Raw genomic sequence first — 6122 nt, forward strand, 5'->3', positions numbered from 1 at the left:
AGTGTGACGGTTTCATGGCGCTCAGATTCCCAGGATACAACTGCAGCATTGTTTCTGTTTACCATCACCGAAAAACAGAATCTATCGACCCTATTTCTGTGATGTACTCTCAGACTCAAAAAAAAAAATACTAGCATAACTATTCTGAGTGGGAGAAATGTTTTTTGATTGTATGAATGTGTGTATTTTCTATAATGCTAACAAGCCCTTTTATAGAAAAATCATGAGAAGCACAAGTTTCATTTTTCAACACAGAAATGAAACCTCCATGGTGCACTAATGGAGTCTTTAATTCTTGTCAATTATTATGTGAATTTATTCCACATTTTGACCAAGAAATTAAAGTGTAAAATTATTTTTTGTTTGACCAATTCAAACTAAATAATATACTTTAAAAAGAATTTCTTTTTTATATTTTATCAATATAAAAGATCAACATATATTTGATTTAAGTTAATGAACATGAAGTCCAACTAACAAATCAAAACTCAAATCCAAAATCAAATATCTAATGTATATATTTGTCTCTTTATACAAGATTCTCAAATCACACACATTAGATCTCAATTTCTCATTCAAATAAAACTTCATTTTTGACATATGAATACCTTATTCATAATGTTCAAAAAATAGTTCCAACATATCCTTGCAGCAAGTCAAGAGTTAAAGGATCAGAAGTGTTTTGCATGGCTTCATCAGTTATGGATTGTGACTTGTTGAACAGATTTAAGACAGTTATGACAATGATCCTTATATAAAGGAGTTAATTGCAGAGTTGGAGAAGAAATTTAGAGTTCGCAAACACTTCTCAAACAATTTTTTTATGTCATTTGGGTCGACCATCCTGAAACAAATTTTATATAGTAATATAGTGAAACATTATGGTCATTCTAATTAATTTTCCATTATACTTTCCTAAGTTCCATCGCTATAGACTTTTTGTACTAAAATAATATACTACAAAACTCAACATATGTAATCAATAAAAGGGGGGGAGCTAACGCTCCCAGACACAACTTACGAAGCAGCCGCAAGATTGAAGAATTCAACATGAGCCTCTGCCTCCGGTGCTCCCCCTCCGCCTCGTCCCACTCCTGACCGCCATGATTCTTCATTCTCTCCGTTCTTCCCAAAGACCTGTCATGATGGCGACTACTCCGGCGTGTCTCCGGCCCCCTCCAGATCCACCGCCGTCGACTTGTATGTACGCTCCGCTTAAAGCTCTTTGGCCCGTCATCCCTCCAGAACCACCGGATCCCCCAGACGGTCCCCTCCTCCTCGTTCTCCAGATGGTCCTCTCTTCCGTCGTGTCTCCTTCTTCCCTCGCCGCAGTCGTCCACCTTACTCTGCTACTCGGCGCCGCTCTTCTCTGTACAAACGAAACCACCAGATCTACTCAGCCGAGCTTTGGCTCGCCAGATCTGTTCGGTTCTGCATCTATGAAGCGCCTACACCACTCCACGCAGCCTCAGATCATCTCATCTACGCTGAGAATACGTTCTGCTACGCCTCAGCCTTGTCCATCTCTGCAGTGTGTCCAAGCTGTTCCGACACAGCCTCCTTCACCTCCGCTGTCACCTCCTTTGGTCACAAAGTCTCAGTTTGCTGTTTGTTCAAACTATCCAAACCTCCGTTCAAAACATTTTATGGAGTCTGTACGTTCATGTCAAGCCTGACAGAATCTTATGAAGAGCAGTCTTGGGTGATTTCCGTCAAACTTCTAAGGTTTCAATACGGTAATATTGGATCCCGAAGTCTCTGCCTGAATTCAAGCATCGCTTTCTTTTCAACTTCCTTCGAGCACATACAGGTCGTTGCAAAGCATCTTGGTACCCAAAGGTTATGCTGGATCTTTATTTCCAAATTTAGGCATCTCAGGTCTTTCTTGCTTTCCAACTCATTTGAGATTCACATAGTCTCGTTGGGAAGCTTTTTTGGTGGTTCAGAGTGCCCTGCACTCTGCATGGCGAAGTCTTTTGAGTTTTCATCACTCAAGGTCTTCTCCGACAATTCAACGCTCATCAGAGCAATCTCCGGCAACATCCAGTCCAAAGAAATCATCGGAATCGTCTCAGACATCCGCTCGATCTCCTCTGGTTTTGCAATAATCGTGTTTTCTCGCTTTTTTAGATCGGAAAACTTGTTTGTCTACAATTTAGCTAAGCAGGCTTTACAACCTTTTCTTCTTTGTACTGAACTCTTTGGGGTTAAGCCACCGTTTTAGGCTTCTTCTCCTCTTTCTATTTTAATGTAAATTTATGTGACAAAAAAAAAAGACCATGTTTTTTTTTTTTTTTTTTTTTTTGAAAAAGGGCTTTACTATATAACTTAAATGGTCAAAATGCAATATTTGGGCTTTACCCATTACATCAAGCCTTGAAAAAATTAAGAGTTGGGCTATCCCCAAAATGGAAACACATTGAACTCGTGAGACGGAGTATGAAGAGGCACGGGGAGAGACTCGACGCCTTCAGTTACTAAACCATCGCTGAAGCATCATTGAAGAGAGGGAGGGGTTTGTCTCCCTGATGCCTGAGATTTTGTTCCTAATGAGATGATCTGCTTGGTTTGCCAAGGAAGAGACTGATCGATAGTGCCGTCGATGGATCCTATTGTTTCTTTCAGTCCATAGAAGGTAGATTGAAGCTTGCCATGCCAGGAGAACTAGTAACCTTTCGTGTTTTGCAGAGGAGATTGCTTGCATGCACCCTAATTCTGTCGACCAGATCCGAGATGGTGTCCAATGCGCCTTTGAAGATAGATCTGTCCACAGGCTCCAAGAGTAGGGGTACTCATAGTATAAGTGGTCCCTTGTTTCCATCGGCGCCTTGCAAAGTATGCAGGTCGTGTCAATTTGGATTCCCCATCCTACCATTCGATCTTTTGTTGGGCATCTATTGAGGACAGTGAACCACGTGAGGAAGTTATGGCGTGGGATACCTCGAGGATACCAAACGACAGCAGACCAAGGTACCTGAGGCTGGTGGGTCTTAATTAGATCATAAACCATTCCCGTGGAGTAGGAAGTCAGAGGCGATCCTTGCGGAGACCACTCGTAGACATCACTTTCTTCAGTTAAAGTGACTGTGGAGAGATAGACATGGAGAGATAGTTGACTTTCAGATCGAGGTTGAGGTAGGCGCCAGCGATCGTTTCTGTAGACATCATGCAGTGTTGCTGAGTGCTGGATCCCAATGTTGGAGGAGACCGGGAGGCCAAGGAATAGCCTCAGGTTGCCAAAAGGGCTCCAATTGTCAGACCAGAATCTTGTGTCTCTTCCATTGCCCGGTAAGATTTTGATCCATCGATAAGCGTAATCCCTTACTCGCAAGATCTTCTTAGTTGCTGATGAATGAGTTTGTTTCTCCTTGATGGTCCATAGATTGCTCACCCGACCAGAGAGGATGTTCTTTATGAACCACGCAACCCAAATGGAGCCTGACCTGAAGAAGAGTAACCACAACAGTTTAATAGAGCAAGCTCTATTCCAATACACCAAGTTCCTAATTCCCAGTCCACCTTCGCTTTTGGCTAAGGTAACAACCTCCCATGAAACTTTCGCCGAATGATTTCCTTCTACTGTTCCTTTCCATAGATAGGCACCAAATAAAGAATGGATAATTTTTATACACTTTTTAGGGATAGTAAATGTTGCGCACCATAAATTTGAAATGCCAGCTATGACTGTGTTGATTAGCACTAGTCTTCCCGCAAATGAGAGCTTTTTTGCAGTCCAGCTATTGATCTTGCCTTTCACTTATTGTATCAGGGGCTCGCAGTTAGCTAGGGTCAGCTTCTTTGTACACAGAGGCACTCCTAGGTATCGGATTGGGAGTGTTCCCTGAGTTAGACCGCATTGCGCTAGTATTTGCTCAACCTCAGGCTGTTGGACTACACATGCGAAGAAGCAAGTTTTCTTAAGGAGCCATCATAGAATATGAGTAAGTCATCCGCAAAGCAAAGATGAGTGAGCTTTGTTTCCTTACACGCATGGTTATAATCAAATTTCCCTTCCTCTGCAGCCTTGTCTAGGAGAAGAGATAGACAGTTCATCGCAAAGACGAAGAGGTAAGGATAGAGGGGGTAGCCTTGGCGCAGACCTCTGTTACTTCTGAAGTAGCCCTGAACCGCCCCGTTGAATCCAATCATGAAGCTCGGCGTGGTGATCCATGAATGTACCCATTGGATGAACTGCGGTGGAAGGCACATATCGTGAAGACAGTTGGAGATGAAGTTCCAGTTCACGGTGTCAAATGCCTTTGCGATGTCTACTTTCAAGGTGATTCTGCTTGGTCCCTTATCCCTGTGGTACCCATGGACTATCTCTGAGGCAAGCATCGTGTTTTCCACCAGTAGCCGACCCTGAACAAAGGCTGTTTGATTTGGTAAGATCAGTCTGGCAGCAGAGGCTTTAGCCTGTGAACTAGAATCTTTGAGATAAGCTTGTAGAGAGTGTTACAGAAGGATATTGGGCGGTAGTCACTAATTGCTGAAGCTCCAGAGTGTTTGGATACAAGTGAAAGGATCGTTGAGTTGGTGGCTAGAGGCAGGAGTCCTGAGGCAAAGAATGACTTGATCCCAGTAAGTACATCAGCTCCCACAACCGTCCAAGCTTCATTGAAGAACCCTGACGTTATGCCATCAGGACCTGGCGATTTGTTTGAATTAAGCTTGAACAAAGTTTTCCTGATGATTTCCTCCGATGGTAGCATTATCTTCTGTCCATAGTGCTAAGAAGGGCATCTGTAGTCCGAGAGACTTTGATACCAGTAGACAGAGGATGATGTGGTGGTTGGTGGTTGAGGAGCGAGGATGTTTTGAAAGTGAGAGATGGCGATTTGCCCCATTGCCATCGGGTCTGATATCTGATCTCTGTTAGCTAGACATAATGAACGAATTGAGTTGAAAAAGTTCCTCACTTGGGTCAGTCTATGGAAGAATGTTGTATTGTTATCTCCTACGTTCAGCCAGTTAATGCGCGATCGTTGTCTGAAGCAACTCTCTTCGATGGAGCGGAAGAAGTTTAGTTTTGCTGTCAGCGTTTGCTCCTCTTGAAAATTATCAGTTGATGGATCGGTAAGTTCTCTAACCTGCACAATTTGAAGCAAGCTGTTAGTTTCTCTCACTCTCTCTTGGATGTTTGAAAAATTATCTCTATTTAATTTTTTTAACAATCTTTTGATTTGTTTCAGTTTCCAGGAGAGATGAGATAGATCCACTCCAGCCCCGCCGCATTGATTCCAACCCGTTCCTACTAACCGGCAGAAGTCCGGGTGCTTAGTAAGATAGTTATAGAATTTGTAGGGTTTGGTTCCAGCTAGGGGGAGGTCAACAGCTAAGTCAAGGACGTTTGAGCAGTGGTCAGAGATTTCGGGGGCGAGAAAGCTAGCTTGGCTATGGGGGTAGGTGGCTATCCATGGGTGGTTGACAAGAAGACGGTCTAGTTTTTTGGTTATGGGGTTGGTTGGGCATTTATTGCTCCATGTGAAGCAAGGGCCAGTGTAGTGAAGGTCAAAGAGACCCAGCTGGATGAGGGTGTTGCGGAAGTCTGTCATAGGTAGGTTGATGTGGTTCACCAGGGGACTTGAGTGCTCAGAGTGATGGTGAATTTGGTTGAAATCTCCTCCAACAACCCAAGGGGGCAGTGTCAAGTTGTTGGAGTTGCTGGACATTTAGTAAATCAACCCAAAGATCAGCTCTGTCAGCATCTAAGTTCGCAGCATAGATCGCGGTGTAGGTGAATCTATAAGCATCATCAATGTTGATCTCGAATGTTAGTGATTGCCGAGACTGGTGAAGAACAGTTACATTTGCTGGCGCTTTCCAGATGATCACTATGCGGATGTCTGGGTTTTAGGCATGATCCGAGGTATAACTCCAGTCCTTGCATACTTGTGTCATCACATGGTTCAGTTGCATTTCCTTGATATGAGTTTCCAAAAAAGCTCCAAAAAATACTTGATGTTGTTCTAACCATTTATTTACAGCTAGGTGTTTGTCTGGGTCATTTAGGCCACGAATGTTCCAAAAAATGTTTTTGCACTCATAGAGACTGCAGAGAGGCCTCCTCAAGAGGAATAAGAGGCTCGTCAGCAGTAAGTGTAACTGGGGGGGGGGGAGAG

Source organism: Brassica oleracea, chromosome C2, assembly GCF_000695525.1.
Source record: "Brassica oleracea var. oleracea cultivar TO1000 chromosome C2, BOL, whole genome shotgun sequence".
Classification (NCBI taxonomy): domain Eukaryota; kingdom Viridiplantae; phylum Streptophyta; class Magnoliopsida; order Brassicales; family Brassicaceae; genus Brassica; species Brassica oleracea.